This window comes from Gobio gobio, assembly GCF_949357685.1.
Source record: "Gobio gobio genome assembly, chromosome: 17".
Lineage (NCBI taxonomy): Eukaryota > Metazoa > Chordata > Actinopteri > Cypriniformes > Gobionidae > Gobio > Gobio gobio.
The window spans coordinates 16,418,716-16,431,165 of NC_137110.1; positions in this window are offsets into that span (position 1 = coordinate 16,418,716).

A 12,450-nucleotide genomic window follows, 5' to 3' on the forward strand; every position below is an offset into this window, starting at 1 on the left:
CAGACAAATAAAAATACTCAACTAGTGTCAGCACTGACGAGGAGACATACCATGCAGATCAATGGCAGGGGTCACAGAGATGGCAAAAAATGTCAGAGGTTATTTAACCAAGTAAATTAAATATGAATTTCAACATCAGAGGTCACATGACATCATCATTTTTATGTATCAAAGGAAGCGTTAGAGCAGAAAAGACCTAAAATATTCAGAACCCGGGCAGCAAACTTTTGACACACAGTTCTAGGCAGGGACTCAAAATATATACACTTTCTTACATCCCATTGTTCATCATGGTTCAGAATAACATGAAAATGTGAAAATGTTTTAAAGCAGCCAGAAAAAAAGCAGAAGAGAGCTGAGTGATCATGGAGGTGATGTGGTGTATCACACGGGTCGGAAAGAGTGCCGTTGATCGCTGTGGGGAAGAGGAAAGAGTGAGAGAGACTTTCATGTGACTTCTAGTACATTCTGGATTTTGGCCCAGTGCACACAGTCTGAGGTCTTCACTCATCCACACTTTTGTCTGAGGGTTATGGCCAATATAATAACATAGAATTATTATGCACATATGTACATTAAACATACATTAAAATAGTCCAAAAATCTGAGATGACATTGGAAAAAAAGCCAAATGAAACAAAAGAAAATATGTACAAGACAATACAAAAGCATTTTCGCTGCTGTTCTAAAAATGGTTTTCGCCATTAGACTACCTTAAACAAGCTACGCAGCTGCTTGAATCCCAGTACAGGAGCTGTAGGTTACCACAGTGGTTAGTTTATTGCTGTCGCGACTCGTGACACTCACGAACATCACTGAACACACACTTTGGCCGGTACAACTTGAATATTATTATTATCATAAAGTTTTCATTAACTTCGTTCAGGCTGCTTTTTCTGCAGAGAGTGGATCTCTGTTGATGTGTCTAATTTTTTATCGATCATTTGTTGGTAAGGGGTGAGACGTACCTGGCCACATGATTTTTGTCAAAGACCCGGGTGTGGCTCGCAAGCCATAGGTTCCCGACCACTGCTCTAAGCAATCTAAGCAAAAATAACAAATAAGGAACTAAGCAACCCCCCCCCCCCCCCAAAAAAAACTAAACAGACAAAATCTAAACAAAACAAAAAAATAAGCAAAATGAAACAAAACAAAAACTAAGCTCACACCCCCCCCAAAAAATAAATAAATAAAATAAATCTAAGCAAAACAAACTAAACAAAACACCAAACAAAATGAAGCAAAAAACCTAAGAAACCAAAGCAAAACAGAAAAAATGAAATTAAAGCGAAACAAACAAAAACTAAGCACCCCCCCCCCAAAAAAAAACCCTACTCGCAAAACAAAATAAACAAAATAAAAAACAAGCAAAATTAAGCAAAAAAACAAAACAAAAAACAAGCTAAACAAAAACTAAGCAACCCCCACCCCCAAAAAACAAATCAATGCAAAACAATGAACTAAGCAAAACAGAAACCTAAGCAAAACAAAGCAAAAACATTCACTGTAAACCAGAATAAGTTGGCAAAACTAAAAAAAACTTTAAAAGAAATGTAAAGTTTAAGTAAGCAGAACTTGCAGATTTTTATTTTGTAATCATATATTTTAATTGCTCTGAACTTGAAATATTTAAGTAAGCTAATTCATACCTTTAACTTAAAAATATGCCATTTAAATTTTTTAGTAATGGAAACTTGGCTAGCTTTAACTAGCTAATTCAATAAATGCCACCTTGCTAATTGGTTACACAATGCTTTGATAGCATTAGCATAACATATCACTTACTGAATGAGTACAGCAATATAATACATTTAACATACTGAATATCTGTTCTCAAACCAAGCTCATACTTCACTCGTCACAATGATGGTAACCCTACAACAAAAAAAAACATAACAGAAACTTTTATAAACTAGCATAACAAAACTTTAAACACTACTAAATCTCCCACTTAACGTTAATCTTGCCCCAAAAAAACATTATATAAAACTTAATTTATTTTTCATTTACTGTCCCTTTTGAATGTCATGGCAAAGCATGCTGAGAAATAGACATCCCAGCCCAGTTTCAGTTCAATTTAAGTTAGTCTAAAGTTAGTCTAAGTCTAAATTAAAAGAAACAAGGTCATAAAACTCAAAACAATGAAACCATTCAGATTACTTAAAATGTGTCAGTTTTGAGAGCTCAAAAGAAAAAGTTCTAAATACTCATAAAAGTTCATTTGTTTGAACTCATTCGTTTAATTTGAGTTGGTTCTACTCAAACCAATTAATTATTTTGAGCGTTAGGGTTTACAGTGTAAGCAAAACGAAACAAAAAACTAAGCAAAACAAAATAAAATAAGCAAAACAAAAACTATGCAAAACAAATACCGAAGCAAAATAAAAAAATTATAAGAAGAAAAACAAGAACCATGTTCTGGTATAAAATGTATATATTTCTAGGTCACTGAAACAAGAAAATCTGTGATATTAACATAATCAAGTTTTACACAAACTTGTAGAGATCATGCTCAAGTGCTGCTGTCATTAAGGTAAAAGGGGGACATTTTCCTCATTTTAACCTGCACTGATGATTGCATGATACTGAAGAGAAGAGAGGGAACTGATTTGAGAGTAAGAAACTACTGCTTCAATCAGATGGCGGTTTTGATTAATGTATATTTCCTAAGCACTTCTTGCACAGTTCTCAAATAAAAAACCTTGGATGTGATGCAGCATCAAGTCAGAGTGATCCTGTGCATGGGAGCCCATTTATACTGGTGTACATCAGAAATGGAAGAGACTGTGAAACCCACTGAAGTGCATAATTGGACTTTGCAAGGTCAAATAGAGTCTTTGGATAGTGAGGAAAAGAGACGCACAGGTGTAGATAAGTATGTTTTATCGTGTATGTGGCTATTGAGATCCCATAAAACATCCAATGAACCCAGCCATCAAAAGGATCCCAGCGGTCTGAGCTCCCCTAATCACAAAATTCCTCCAAAGTCAGTTATGAAAAAATTGCCCGCACACATGCCCTCCTACAGAGGTGGGTGCTTATGCAACCCTACCTAATGAATTCAGCTCTTACATAACATTTAATTTACTGATCCAACAGGAAGAGCAAGAAGAGTACAGGAACACCTCCATTTTAAAGATGAATTAAAGCTGCATTTCATTACAAAATATAGAGTAAGGTCCACCAAAGAAAGATATTGAGAGAATAATTTGAGAGTATACAAGTAGTATCATATATATATATACACAAACACACATATATATATATATATATATATATATACATACACACAGTATATTGTATATATATTGTGGCACATAGTATATTGCAAAATAATTAAACTATCCATTTTTTCCTATGGATTATGAATGTAGATTTATAATATTGGCCATCATTTGGTTACTGGGCATGAACTGAAAAATGTATATGAAACGATTCAGTAAAAATCAAACTGAGGGCACTCATATCAGCTACTGTGCAATGAGTCCGAGCGTGTGCAATATGGTTTTTGAATATGATGCTTCCTGCTAATGGCATGACTTTGGCATGATATACTTCAGTGACTTTGATAGTGAGGAAGCAAATGGTATCAAAAATTCAAAATAACCCAAACCAAACCAAACCACAATTTGTTTAACACAAGTGTTATGTTTTTTCAGCAAGGTTTCTGCAGGTTTTATGAATTTATATTTAAGACCTTTTTAAGACAATTCAAGAAAATGTAAGGAATAAATTGAAGGGAACATCACACTTCAATATGTTCTCTAAATGTAAATAAGCACACAATGACTTGTAATAGTGACTCTTCAAAGTTTGAAAATATAATTTCCAACAGATCTCCATAACTTGTTTTTAATTAATTGTACAAAAAATAGCTTAACGTTTGAGATAAGAAATCTTGGAAACAAAAACAAATGTCTGCCAATGGGTTCATAAAAATCAACTTAATTCAAATGCAAGTATTTTGCATACCCAATGACAGATATTTTTTCGCGTTTTAAGCACACACTCACTTAATTTTTTTCAATTGCTCAGAAGACAAGACTTAATTTCTTCATTTTGCATGTCAAGTAAAGGTATCTTGATTTAACCCCCTCGAGTCGGCGACTCGCTTTTTTTCTTATCACTGTTAAAGAGACTCAAATAAATTGTTTTTTATCATTCAGGGGCCTGTACCATGATGGTAGTTTAACAAACTCAGGGTTACAGGATTAGTTTCGAGTTGACAAAACCAAACCAATCTATTCAGGCTTTGTTGGTCCCATGATGCTGATCATCAACTTTGTCTGTCAACTCAGGCTTTGATCCTGAGTTTAGGAGTTTAGCTGTGACATCAGCAGTGAACAGCCAATCACACGCTGTGGATCAGTGAAACTGAGATTCACTTCTCGCGGGAGAAGCAGTGTGATTCACTTCACTCATATACATGATTGAAAAATATTGAGAATTTAAACAAATTTACACAGAAGAAAAGAGCTGTCGAGGACAACTTTAAGAAAAATCTTATACGTCAATGCAAGTAAAAGTTATGAAGTTAGTTTAGTTGATATATAGAGAGAATTGAACATTTATGCTCACATGTAATTTTTTATAAATTTAGTTATTGAATTTAAAGCTTATTTGTATGACCTTTATATAGGCTATTTAGTTTAATATTAACAAAATGCCTATTAATGATTGATTTACTCAAATGATACATGTGTAATTGATTAAGGGTATAATAATTACACAAATTATATTTAAATAATTCAAAATTATTATTATTTTAAATAAGCATTGTTAAAAGCCAGAGGCTTACGTCTTTAATAGCCATTAGCTAGTGACCTTTAATTTGGAGTAGAAACAGAAGGAATTACTTTATTGCATCAGAGGTGTGTCACTTTGCTCACAGCTGATTGGTCCAATTTCAGTTTGAGATCTCTTATCCAGAACATAACCTGCCCTGGAGCAGGTTAGCTGTGGAGCGTAAGTTACTATGGAGATGAACACTGCTAAAAGCCAAACCACTTTAATGGTACCTAAAACCCAAGATTGGCACAAACTAAGCTTAAACATATCTGGCTAGCTAGCTAAACCGGCTTCATGGTATAGGCCCCTGGAAAGTGTTATACATCATTATAATCTGTTAAGTTTAAAAAAAAATTGTGTACAGTCACAATAAAAACACAATTGTTGTGCTTTTTGCAAAATAAAGAAAACAAACATGATGCGCGGATGTTTGGAATTTGTACTGGAAAACAAAAATCCAGAGGAAGAACATAATTTTTTGCAGTGCATGCAATTTAATTTTGCTATTAAATGTAGGGCCCTATGAAATCAGTTATATTTATTTTGTATTTTATTATTATTTTGTTTTATAGTTTATTCTGTTCACATTTTTCTGGACTCTGCTTTAATGGTTGAATTAAATTTAAATGGCTTTCTTTCATCTTCGGAATACAAATTAAGTTATTTTAAATGAAATCTGAAAGATTTCTGTCCCTCCATTGACAGCCTAAGCAACTACCACTTTGACTCTTCAAAAAGTTCATAAAGAGATCGTAATACAAATCCATATTAATCAAGCGGTTTATTACAAATTTTCTGAAGAAACTCAAAACGCTTTATATGAAGAATGAAAGTCTTGCAGGTTTGGAATAACATTAGGGTAAGCAAATTATGACAATTTTCATTTTTGGGTGTACTAAACTCTTAAGTGTACTGACCTAATTTTGATTTATTTATCCAAAATCTGACAAATTCTGTGACATTTGGCACTATACAGTAAATTCCATTTTTATGAATGGATTCTGCAATTCCGTCCACATTTTCTGCATCGCAGAAATCATAGGGCCTAGGAATCATAAGACATTCTGATCATATTTAATACATTTTTAAGGCCTTAAATTGTGGAAGGTCAAATTAAGACTTAAAGGTGCTGTATGTAAGAATGACAGGTGATTGAAATGGGTACTGCACTCCAGATTCAAAATATTGTTTGCCCCGCCCCCTCCTCCTCAGACTTAACGCTCTCGCGGGTTGCCAGTTTGAGGACGCGCAATTGACAATGAAAGGCGAGGAGACTTAGCTACACACTGTAAGTTGATGAGTTGATTTCTCCGCATTTTAATGTGCTCCCGTTTATAGAGATTTTAGATGGTTGCCGAGGCTTTTAAGGTCGGGTAGAATCTGCAATCTCTGACCCAATTTGTTTGCCGGCTTCCTTGGCAGCAATATGCACTGTTTTCCACCAACTGGCAACCCAGGGTGTCTAAATACTATTGAGTAAACTGGCAACATACGTTATCGCATAGACCGAACACGGATCGCACATTTCAAAGTAAAATAACTGGCTGTAGCATTGTTTTTTTCAGAGAAACGAGTATGTGAACTCAGCATGTTTCCAAGATATCTGCAAACATATCATGGTATTTTTTGTGCTTTAGTACAGTCAAAAACTTACATACAGCCCCTTTAAGACCCGCGGAAACCCTGTTCAGGCTGTTTGAATGGTTTGTGAGAAAATGTACAGTAAAGTCAGACCTTGCTGCTGCATTCTAAATGAAATACAGTTTTACATCCCTGGTTCAATTCTTCTGCCTGCCTGGAGCCAACCCGGCGTAAGTAGAGCACCTGACCTACTCCAGCATAATGCGCTCTGTGATTTCTGCTTATGAAAGAAAGAAAAAAGCATTAAGACGGTGAAGAATGCTCCTGATTTCTAAGTCAAATTAAGCCATCATAAAACACTCCCCTCCTCTTTCCTCTGTCATGCACCCCTAATATCCTTTCATCTCCTCAGACTTTGACGTAGAAAAGAAGATAGAGGAGGCGGGTTTACGATGTAACCTTTGACCTCTGAGCTTACTGCTGTCACCCATTAACAACAAAGTCTGTGAACCAAGAGTCATATACGCCGAGCTAGATGGATCAGCCGACTCACGGGTAAACATCACTTGACTTTCCTCTGGCTGCATGTGAAAGCTGTAAGGGGTGGACGGGCTCACTCTACACCACATAAGCCAGCATGAGTTGTGCAGGTCATTATGGGGATTTTATTAAACAGTTTATGTCAGTGCTTCAGAGGAATGCGTCTTAAAAGGTCTGGAAATCCCAGACATGACCAAAACCAAAGTAGACGGAATCTAAAGCGTGTTAAACAATGGCAAACTGCTTGCATATTTGGGGATTTCAAATAATTAGATAAATAACAACACATTTTCAGAATGTGTATGACTTCATCATCAATTATTGTTATTATTATTATTATTATTATACAGTGTAAAAACTGGAAGCAAGTATGGCGCAGGGCTTACATTTTCAAATTCGGTAACACTTTACAATAAGGTTTAATTTGTTAACATTAGTTAATGTATTAACTAACACAAACTAACCATGAGCAATACATTTGTTACTGTATTTGTTAATGTAGTTTGTATAAATACAGCAGTTCATTGTTCATGTTAGTTCACAGTGCAATAATGTTAAAATATAACTTTTGATTTCATTACTGTATTATTAAATGTTGTAATTAAGATTAATAAAGATTTATAAATGCTGTAGAAGTGCAGTTCATTATTAGTTCATGTTAACTAATGAAACTTTATTGTAAAGTGTTACCTCAAATTCAAACAAAATTTAGGGGTGGGGTTCAATGTCACAAATATAACAAACCATTACCAATCTTTTCTATTGGACAGTGAATATGGATTTATAATATTGGCCATCACATTGGTTATAGATTATAATAAAAATAAATGAGCTGTTGATATTGGTCAAAATGTGACGAATAAAACACCAAATGCTAGTGTAGAAAACTAGTATAATTAAGTAATTTAGGGGGAAAAACATGCGCATTTCAAATATATATCGACCAGTATTTTGACTGATAATTTCGACTACATCGCTACCGGCTAGATTTTTTTTCTTCTCTCTTTTTAAAATCTGAATAACATTTCTCCCCAATTCAAATGTGCAATACAAATACACGGAAGTACTCAATTGTTTAAATTCATAATCGGAACAAAAATAAAAGGTTCTAAATGGACTCGCTCGCTTTATATGATGAACTAAAGTCTTACACCGTGTCCTAGGGCTGTACAATTAATCGAAAAATAACCGAAACCGACATTCAGAATGTCTAACCGACGTATTTTTCCCAAGTCGGTTATTCCGGTTTTCACGTGACTCCGCCCCGTCTGTCACATCAAGCGCAGTTTGCAGGCACACAGAGATGCACGAGCAGTTATCTGTGTTTATAAATGCCCAGACTCGCTATAGTAACTGCATATTTTACACCGTTTATACAGGTCAGTTAATTGCTGTTTTTATAGCCTATGCACTTACACACACACACACACACACACACACACAGAGAGACGGCGCGCGAAAGCCCCGAAGCCAGATCGCTTTCACTTTCGTGCTCAAAGTTTGTCAAGTAAATGCATTAAAAGGCTTGCCAGTTTCAACATTTAACGCGATTGTGCACTATTCAAAAACAACACTATGGAAAACTTCTCCGTTCAGTGCTCAGCTTTTTTCTGTGACACAGAGCCGAGCCGTGTCTCTGAAAACACGCGCGCCCTGAAGGCAGACCTCTATCAAGTGCGTCCTCACAAAGTTTGTCATTTGTCGGTGGTTTAAGCCCTGCCAGTTTGAACATTAAAGCGAGTTTCGACCATCAGATGTGTATTATGTTGAACTAATGCCTGATATATTGTGACAAACAAACACTCAGACAGAAGCTCGCGCAGAGAGTAGCGCAGAAACGCAGTGTCAACGCTGTCCTGTGACTAAAGCAAAGTCACTAAAGGAGCTAAGAAACTCAACCGTTATAGGCATACATTTTAATACCTTTGCAGTAAGTACAAACCACAGCTTCATAATGAATAGAGACAGTATGAGTAATTCACACACACAATCACTCTCTCATTAATGCATTCAAATAAATGTAATGTTGGTAATTTATTTCCTTCAAGTACTTTAAAATCACAAAGAAATGCACTTTCATTAGAAAAAAAAATCCACCTTTAATAGTAGAAAATATTTACAGTACAAACCTTATCAGTGAACTTACTCAAAAACCTTATGAGGGCCAAAAAAAAAAGCCAAATAATCGTTCATTAATCGTAATCGAGGTCAAATGTTCAATTAATCAAGGTTTTTATTTTTGGTCAAATCGTTACAGCCCTACCGTGTCCTAACTACATGCGACGTGATGCCGCGACACGCGATAAAAGGTATCTTTCCATGTTAATTAGAGTTTTTGTCCTAACCAGCCACGATGGCGACACATGATTAATCTATCGAATGGTAAAAGGGTCACAAAACGGCATTAACCAAACGCCTGGTGTCCAGAAAACACCGTTATTTGCATCGTTTTAGACAAAAAGACGGCACAAAATACGGAGTTCTGTAGTCCAAGTGACGTAAACGACAGCATTTTCACAGCAGAAAAAGACGGTGCAAAATACGCCGTTCATTTCGCCGTTTGGTCTTACATTTTACGGTGTGATTTACGACACTTCAGTCTGACAAAGATGGCGTAAAAAGCAGTTTTTACGGCATCTTTGTCAGACTGAAGCGCCGTAAATGACGGCGTAATATGGAAGGCCAAAAGGTTAAGTAAACGGCGTATTTTGCACCGTCTTTTCGTCTAAAACGCCGCAAATAACGCTGTGTTATGACACCAGGCGTTTGGTTAATGCCGTTTTGTGACCCTTTTGGCGTTCCATATTAATCTAATTTAGAAACGGTTTCTATTTTGACGACGTCGCGGCTGGAACAACAACACAAAACATAAATCTCAGGTAATGTTTAAGTGCTTTATTCAATGTTAAAAGCGTGTAATGTGACTTTGAATATAATTTAGTGCTCCCATCTTTGTAACGTAACTTATGCTGCTTTCACGTGCTCTCGGAATGATCGTAAATACGAGTTCCCTAGGTAAAAATTGCACATGAACGCCCTCACATTTTGAAACTTGAATGCAATGAGCTCGTAATCACGACTTCAGAAGTCGGAATGACCAAATTTCCGATAGCACGTGAAGGCAGCATTATGCTGCCTTCACGTGCTATCGGAAATTTCCTAATTCCCACTTTAGAAGTCGTGATTACGAGCTTGTTGCATTCAAGTGCTTTGTTGTCGGAGTGAACAGGAATCATGGTGGACACCAGGTTATTCTTGCCTATTTATTGGGAAAATCTTATTAAAACCATCATCATTTGTAGTCTCCCATGCATCGACAACCATATAAACATTCCACATAGTCCGCTTTCTGCTGATTCTGTAATTTCAGTCAAATGCAAGCTATTTTCGCTGTGTACCAAACATACAATACACTTCATATGATTACTCTTACATGTAAATATGTACTACGTTAATGTCAAGACAAGACAACCAAGCTGTTTTGAAAAAAATAAAAATAATAAAACCACACCTGCCACAGCAGTCTAGTTCTCCCCGCCCCCATGTTTAAAGCTTATGACACGCCCATCTCGGGAATTGGGGTATCAAAATTATTTCCGAACTTCCCAGTGGTAAACACGACATCAGAGGGCGTTCATGTGCAATTTTTACCTAGGAAACTCGTATTTGCGATAATTCCGATAGCACGTGAAGGCAGCATTAGTCATTCTAAAAGCAACAATGGATTATTCACCTCAGATCTTGAAATTAAACAAATGGAAACAAGAACGAGTATATTCTTCGACAAAGATTGTTTTAGTAACTCAGTAGGTGTTTTAGTAATGTTTAAATGGTGTAATATTTGTGAATTTGATTATTGTAGGCTACTTATCCATTTCCTTGCGAGTGCTGTCAAGATTATGCCGCGTTCCAGGCAACCCGTGTTTTTCCAACCTTCAACCCGTGAAAGTGGACTGGAACGGCAGTCAAACCCGTGACTTCCCACCCGTGAACTCGTACTAGATCTTTTTTTTTTTATTTATTTTTTTAACTCGTACTAGATCGATGTACTCCCAGTTACGAGTTTTGACGTCACATAGCCCGCGAAGCAACAATGGCAGCCCCCTACGAATGCAGTGTTTATGAAACAAATAACGTAAAATAAAAAAGTATAACAGCTTTTCTTGCCGTCTGCGCTGTTTTTCTCATCCGTTTCCCTCAAATAAGCAAGGAGTAAGCACCTTTGGCGATAGAAATGATTGTAAATGAGCATACACCCCGTACGGTCCGCCACGCTTTGTTTACATCAAACTACCACACAATTCCTTGCGCTCAGGCAGTTTGGCGTGACTTTGCCTGGAACACTACAAAGTCGTGAGTCGAGGTTTGAAGTTGTAATTTACGGGCTCAAAAACCTGTCTGCAGTGTTGCCAACTATTTTCCAAGGAAAGTAGCTAAAGCCAGCCCAAAAAGTCGCTAAATGTCGCTAGATGACGTCATGTGTTAATTAGCATATCCGTGACGTCACCGCGTCGTTCTGCCTGCCTAATGTGTTTTCTCTTAATCCGTGCTCACATACTGTATTTTAAAAGAATACAATACAGCCAACTGTCTAATAAATATGTTCTCATTTCCTATATCTTTTTTTCATACAGTAGAACGAGTATGATAGTGAATTAAAAAAATTTTTTTAACAATCTGAGAGATGTCTGAAACTGGATGAACTAAAGCTCTGTGAGAGTGAGTAATATATAAGTGATAAGCACAAGAGAAGAATTGAAATCATAACGGGTCAAACTAAATTCTTTAAATATAAAAAAAGGAAGCAGATAAGTGATTGGTCCGTGGCACCCCTGTGTGCGCATGTGTAGCTCGCTCATTCACGTCTGTCAGCTGCTCTGTGTGTGTGTGTGTGTGTGTGTGTGTGTGTGTGTGTGTGTGTGTGTGTGTGTGTGTGTGTGTGTGTGTGTGTGTGTGTGTGTGTGTGTGTGTGTGTGTGTGTGTGTGTGTGTGTGTGTGTGTGTGTGTGTGTGTGTGTGTGTGTGTCAGCCACAGCCACTCACTGAACAGGGTAAACGCAGAGAGAGGTGTGACGGCAGGGAGAAAGCAAGACCTCGCGCTCGCAGATCAGTACTGGCTACATTTGTAAAATAAAGTAGCTGACGTTTGTCCAAAAAGTCGCTAGATTTGTCGCTAGTCGCTTTTTTGAAAATAAGTCGCCAAAGGGGTCTGAAAAATCGCTAAATATAGCGACAAAGTCGCTAAGTTGGCAACACTGCCTGTCTGGAACGCAGCATTAATTAATCTCTGGTGCCGTCGTGCACTTGCCGCAAGAGCCCGCCCACACGCTGTTCTGATTGGCTGCGGTTTTTGATTGATTTGTCGCATCTTGTCTACGCGTGTAGTTAGGACACGTTGTTAAGGGTTTGGAACGTCATTAGGGTGAGTAAATGATGACAATACATTTTTGGGTGAACTGCTCTAATTTAAGACATTAAGGCCTTAAATTGTGGAAGGTCAAATTAAGCCTCAAGACCCATGGAAACGCTGAATAATAAACGT